This window comes from Rhinatrema bivittatum, chromosome 5 (assembly GCF_901001135.1).
Source record: "Rhinatrema bivittatum chromosome 5, aRhiBiv1.1, whole genome shotgun sequence".
NCBI lineage: Eukaryota > Metazoa > Chordata > Amphibia > Gymnophiona > Rhinatrematidae > Rhinatrema > Rhinatrema bivittatum.
In genome coordinates, this window is record NC_042619.1 from 24430577 (window position 1) to 24438050 (window position 7474).

Below are 7474 nucleotides of genomic sequence, written 5' to 3' on the forward strand. Positions count from 1 at the left end.
CTGGATAAACGCGCGCCTGCCGGCTCCCGCCGCCTGGATAAACGCGCGCCCGCCGGCTCCCGCCGCCACCTGGATGAACTCGCGCCCGCCGGCTCCCACCGCCGCCGCCTGGATAAACGCGCGCCCGCCGGCTCCTGCCGCCGCCTGGATGAACGCGCGCCCGCCGGCTCCCGCCGCCACCGCCTGGATGAACGCGCGCCCGCCGGCTCCCGCCTCGATGACCGCACGCCCGCCCGCGTGGAGATGGGGGATTCGGAAAGTGACATCCAAGGTATTTATACCCATTTTAGGTTTTTAGGTTTTCTTTTGTGGGAAAGTTTGCCGTCTACCCTTAACCCTTGCCTCTAACGCAGGGGTAGGGGTAGGCGGTAAGTTAGCAGGTTAAACGCGCGGCAAAACGGCAGGGTAAAATAGCGATAGTCGGGGCGCGCGTTACTGTATGGGAGGGAATAGCTAATTCGCTCGTTTACATCTGATATACATGCCGCGTGCGGAAGGGGTTACCCGGGGATTTAACGAGGCGGTAAGGATGGGTTAAAGGGGATAGTCCTTCCTGCGATACAGTAACGCGGCCGGAAAGCGAGTAGAAAGCAGGTTAGGAGCAGGGTAACCGCGGCCGCACTTTACAGTATTGAGCTGATAGTAAGGGGTAATAGCGCGTTGAAAACGCGCGGCAAGCCCCTCCCGAAACTAATAGCGCTCGCAACATGCAAATGCACGTTGATGGGCCAAAAGTAAAAAAAAAATCCTGCAGGTGCCATCCACTCACTTTTAACACACAGCGCCACAAGAGAGAAGGTGAAACTACTCTGAGCATTTCAAACAAGAGCCAAGGAGGTGGCCCACAAAAAAAAAGCTTCAAAATCAGGAGATAAGAAAATGTGATAATAAGTTCGATTTCTCCATCTGTTCTGTGCTAATCGGCTCACTGTGCGGAGGGGGCAATCACAGCAGCACGCACGCGGCAAGGCCTCAGGCCCGGCCCACTACTTCCGGCTCAGAAAAACCATAGCTCAGCCCCAGGAATTTTACACGCGTTTCCTTAACCTCTTGCTTTTCTTTTCTTTAAATAAGCGCCTTCAGCAAATCCCAGGGGATAAAGTAAATACCTAGGAATATGCACGTGTTTTTTTAAAGATCTGCATGTAGGGGAGGGATTTAATCATAGCAAACACAGCTTGGCAATCTACAATTATCTCTCGCTTTTGTTTTTTTTTTGGTAAATGGTTCCTGTCCTGCACAAGCGACCTCTGTGAACCTCAATCTCAGTAAATCAGGAATGACCGGGTGGGAAGGGTTGGGCCCCCTTCGGGACTGGCAGATTATACCAGCTGGCTCGCCCCACGCAGAAACGGCCTCTCCCCGGGGGCTGGCTCCAATTTTGCGCCAGCGATTAGGAGCTTTTATCTTTGTGCTTAAAAAAAAAAAAATAAGTGTGCAAATGAGATATCCAACGCGCTCTGTAAACGATTGTTGCTAGGAGACCAGGCACAATAAACCTTTCCTCACTATAGGCGAGGCACCTTCAGCTGATTTCTCGGTCTCAAGCATAATTTATTGTTATTATCCATGTTTGTAGACTTGAAGAGAATCCGTTACTCCTACCTACGCATAGCAGGTTTGTTATATTTGTAAGAAGTATTTGAACACAGATACATGCGGCTTTGCATCTTTGGATCTATTGGGAAATATTAATTTGTATTTTTTTTTTTTTGCACAGCGCTTCTGAATGAGGTAGTCCTGCTCGCTCCAAATGGATTCACCTTAGTCTTTCTGAGATTTCCAATGCTGACTGCAGGCAAAGCTGCTCAAATGCCTAAGAGAGCCATGAAGGAGCAGAGATCACACATCTCACAATCAGGCCGATGGAGAACAGTGCGCTCGGCTGAGCCCACCGTTTAGCCCCCGTTTGGCCGCGCGTTTTTGACGCGCTATTATTACCCCTTATACCGTAACAATATTAAAAGGCAGGCGTTAATTTCAGACGGCACCGGGCAAGTGTGTAGAAAAGCAGAAAAAACTGCTTTTCTGTACACCTCCGGCTTAATATCATAGCGAAATTAAGTCGGAGGCCCCAAAAATTTAAAAAAAAAAAAAATCTGTCCGCTGGTCTGCGGGTTGGAAAAACGGACGCTCAATTTTGCCAGCATCCGTTTTCCGAACCCGTGACTGTCAGCGGGTTTGACAACCGAGGCCGGTAAAATTAAGCGTCGGTTGTCAGACCCCCCTTGAGAGTCGCCGCTTCCGCTAATAAGGAGGCGCTAGGGACGCGCTAGTGTCCCTAGCGCCTCCTTATTAGCGCGGACCCTAATTTAAATAAAGAATCGCGCACCCAGGAGAGGTGCCCGGGTGCACGTCGGGAGAGCGGGCGCTCGCCTTGGAGCGCCCGCTCTCCCGCGGAATTTACGCGAATCGGCCTGAATTTGAGAGAGAGCGTACAAGCATTCAGACCGGCGGAAGTTAATGCCACCCACTGCCTCAGATACACTCAGTCCATGAAATGCCACAGCTAAGTCAAAAAAAGGAACTGTTCCAGAGTAATGCAGTCCTACAGAATCATGCAAAGCATCCTGCATTCTTTCTGAATGTCAAAATGGAGGTAGTATGGGGAGACGGTGTCCTTCGGTCTGTCACTGAGAGCCTGTGTCCATCAGTCAGGCAGACCGAGGAGCACACAAGGTACAAAGAATGAAGGTGGAACCTCTACATCCTCCAAATCAGAGAACACCTTTCCATACTTGTTAGGTTAAGCAGGAAATCATTTTAGAAAATATGCTATTAGATTTTTTTAAATTACATTTTGCACATGATACATTTCCTGATCTGTTTTTGCATGTAAGTGTACATCCAACAATATTAAAAGGAAAGAAAAGTTACAGGAAATTCAAACAAGTCCTCATCTAAGGGAACTTAAATGAAAGAAATAAACTTAAGGAAAAAGAAAACAATAATTGGGCAGACAAGACTGCTAGGCCAATTTATATACTGTTTAACTATCCCTAACATTAATCATCCCCCTCCTAAATCAAACAGCACTTTTAGCCTCTATAACGTTCCCTAAATGCAACGGGTCTGTGAAAATACAGAGATAGCCTTGCGTAACTGGGTGAGGATGTTAAAAAGAAGGAGGCACCCAAAGAGATTACCCGGGATTTTACCTGTAAAAAAGGCTTTCCTGCACCGCCGAGTCTCCCTAGGAACATCAGGAAAGATTTGGATCTATGCCCACAAAACACAGTATCTTTGTTTTTAACCTGTCAGGTCTAAGAACCAGCGCTTTCTTTATCTTGCTCACTCACGAAGGTGCCTAGCAGAGCTGCCCTGGCTGAAATATTTTCCAAGGAATCCTGAAGAAAGGCGGCAAGGCTGGCACTGTCAAAAGATCAGTGCTACCCTCCCGTCTAACTTCCTTTTAAAACCCGGGAGCACGGTAGCATTTGGACAAGCGTATAACCTTCTCGGGGAGAATCTGTAAAATCCCCTCCTGTATTTCTTAAATAATTCCTCAGGAGAGAACAATGCACATTTTGGAAAATTCTATAAACCACCAGCTTTTAATCAGAAAGTTGCTTTCCAGCATCTCTAATTTACTGTGGCTCATTAAACACTGAAGTGGGAAATTTGCTATCTGATTCTGAAACAGTTAACACTTTACAGTCATCCTTGCTAACTAATCTCAATGATTGTTGCTATTAGGTTTAACATGGTCGTGTAGGTAACAGACGCACGGTCTGGCTAGGACCCGCTGTGGCATAGACTAATACTCTCATACGAAATGTAATCACCACACATTAAGTGCAACCAAAGAGATTAGCTCTGGAGCTGCTAAAAACAAGAGGGGAGATCCTTATAGGTCAGTGATGGGCAACCTTTTGAGCTCAGTGTGTCAAAATTCATAAAAAAACCGCGCATAACTCGGGTGGTGTGTCACTTCTAGAAAAATCCATAATTTTGTGATATTTGTAGCTCTAATCAACAAAGTTATAATTTTAATATATATACTGTATTTATTAATAAAGCAAAAACAAATACTTCTTTACCTTACCTGCTTAGTGACTTTTTTGTTGCTGAATTTCATTGGCTAAATCTTCAATTGAAGGTTGGTATTTCGTACACTTCAAGTCCAAGCAAGCGTTACAAACTTCATCTGTCAGTCGGTTTCTTTTATTGGCTCCCATTCATGTTCACACCACTCCCTCCCCATCCCCCAGGCATGCACACATTCATTCTCACACACACAGACCCCAGGCAGGCACCCATGCATTCACACACATACACCCCCATGCAGAGTCCCATTCATTCACATGCACACATTAAAGGCAGACCCCCCTCTCTTTTGCCAGCAACCTCAGAGCCTCTCTTATTCCTCTGCCTCCACTGTAACTGCTGCCACATGGCTATTGGGGAGGTGCCGATTGCTGCTACTGACACTGAAGCCCATTCTGCTGCCTCCTCTGTGCAGGCCCCGTGGGCTTCCACTTTCTCCATGCTGATCTCGTACATTGTGAGATCCGTTGAGAAAGTGCTATTCTTGCACATTCCCAAAGAGTACATGTGCCAATCACTAAAAAGTACATTTTTTTTTTTGCCTTTGCTGTCTGATCTTAGTTTTCTAATTGGTTGGTCACAGGCTTTTTTTTTCACCTTCCCTTTCTTATTTTTTTGCCAATTCCTTTTATATTGTCTTTTTTTCTGTTTCTTTTTTCTCCATCTTCTTCCCTCAAACACACAGTCAGGTTCTCATTCTCACATGCATTTCTCTTTCTCACACACACAGACTCTCACTGGCACATGCTCTCTCTCATACAATCATTCATACACACAGGTTCTCACTGACACATGCTCTCTCTCATACAATCATTCATACACACAGGCTCTCACTGGCATATGCTCTCTCATACAATCATTCATATACACAGGCTCTCACTGGCACATGCTCTCTCTCATACAATCATTCATATACACAGGCTCTCACTGGCACATGCTCTCTCTCATACAATCATTCATATACACAGGCTCTCACTGGCACATGCTCTCTCTCGTACAATCATTCATATACACAGGCTCTCACTGGCACATGCTCTCTCATACAATCATTCATATACACAGGCTCTCACTGGCACATGCTCTCTCTCATACAATCATTCATATACACAGACTCTCACTGGCACATGCTCTCTCTCATACAATCATTCATACACACAGGCTCTCACTGGCACATGCTCTCTCATACAATCATTCATATACACAGGCTCTCACTGGCACATGCTCTCTCTCTCTCTCTCTCACACACACACACACACAGGCTCTCACATGCTGTCTCTGCAAACATTCAGGTCCTCTCTCTCAACTCACCTCATACACGCACTCTACGGGCCCTCAGCCTCTCTCTCACCTCTGGGCCTCCTCTTCGCGGGTCGCCGCAGGATGGGCTCTGCAGCGGCCCTGATCTTCTCGGGCCGCGGCAGCCCTGCTACCGGGCCTCTTCCTCTTCTTGGGCCGCTGCGACTTGGGATTCGCAGCGACCCGCGGCGGCTCCTCCTCTTCTGCACGCGCTGATTCGCTTCCTCCTTCCTGCCCACGCGGCTCCGGCAACGTTTACTTCTGGGGCCGCACAGGCAGGAAGGAGGAGCATCAGCGCGTTGTCTTGAGCCTCATCGCTGCGACGCACGAGCCTCCCTGCGCCCGGGGGCATTGGTGGAGGGTAGGGGGAAACTAAAAAACACATTTAAAGGCTTGGCGCAGCCGAAAAAAAAAAAATTCCTGATAGTCCTCGAAACGCTGCGCGTGTCAGCCAAAACGGCTCGGCGTGTCACCTCTGACACGCGTGTCATAGGTTAGCCATCACTGTTATAGGTCGAACCCCAGAGTAAGCAGCTAACAACTAGCAGGATAGACGCCTTCCTGGAGCCACACAGCCACTCTCCCTGGTCCTCGGTTTAGAAAACCCGACACGGACACAGGGAATGTAATAGCAGAGCACGAGGTTCATTTAGCCTCTGTCATATGCCCATCCCCCACCCCGCTAGGTAAAAAAGATTTTGGGTTCGGATCTCTAGGGGCCTCCCCTCACAAGATTTCTAAGTTGCTTAAAATTGTCTGTTTCTGCAATTGGAAAAAAATGATAACAACAGGATAACAATAACTCGGGGAAGCCTGTGGGCATAGAAGAAACAATACCAACAAACTTATCGAATAACGAAACAATTCATAAATCGTGCCGAGAGACCCGAGACCGCAAAATCCGACAGGCAAAATGTATGTATGAGGAATCAGTACATGTGTGCCACGTTTCAAAAAAAAAAAAAAAGACAGAGCCAACAAATGATGACTTTAGCAATCTCTTTACAATTTAACAGCAAAATTCCTATTTAGGCCAAAGAGAGAATTCAGCTGAGTGAGACTCAGGATTAGCAAGCACTGTCTTAACTAATAAAAAGTCGGAAAGCTCTTCTGCATCCTATGAGACATAAACAGATCCCTTCTACGCGAGCCTGCACTTAGCTGGCTTTCATAGAGTAAATGTCACCGCATCGTCACGTACACAAAGACGTTTTTTTCCCTACGTCAGGCAAGATACGCAAGTTAAGAGAGGGAAAAAAACCCTCTTTCTGCTGAAATCAGATCTTCAAATTAACTCTTTATCCATTTGAAACACTAGTTTTAATGTCAGACTAGCTGTAGGTAGTAGAGGTGTGAATCGTGTGATCGATCGTCTTAACGATCGATTTTGGCTGGGGGGGGAGGGAAATCGGATCGTCGTGTTTTGTTTTGAAATCGTTAAAAATCGTAAATCGGGGGAGGGCGGGAAAACTGGCACATCAAAAAAACCCTAACACCCACCCGAACCTTTAAAACAAACCCCCACCCTCCTGAACCCCCCCAAAATGTTTTAAATGACCTGGGGTCCAGTGGGAGGGTCCCGGCGCGATCCCGGCGCGATGTCCCACTCTCTGGCCACAACAAAAAAAACCCCTAACACCCACCCCGAACCTTTAAAACAAACCCCCACCCTCCCGAACCCCCCCAAAATGTTTTAAATGACCTGGGGTCCCAGTGCGATGTCCCGCTCTCTGGCCACGACTGCTGTGAAGAGAAATGGCGCCAGTAGCCCTTTGCCCTTATCATGTGACAGGGCAAAGGTAGCGCTGGCACCATTTTGATTCCTAGCTCCCGACGTCATGCGTCCAGATCGCTCCCGGACCCCCGCTGGACCCCCAGGGACTTTTGGCCAGCTTGGGGGGGCCTCCTGACCCCCACAAGACTTGCCAAAAGTCCAGCGGGGGTCCGGGAACGACCTCTTGCACTCGAGCCGTATGGCAAAACGGCACCGGCCATATGGCCGGCGCCATTTTGCTATACGGCCATACGGCCGGTGCCATTTTGCAATACGGCTCGAGTGCAAGAGGTCGTTCCCGGACCCCCGCTGGACTTTTGGTAAGTCTTGTGGGGGTCAGGAGGCCGCTCCAAGCTG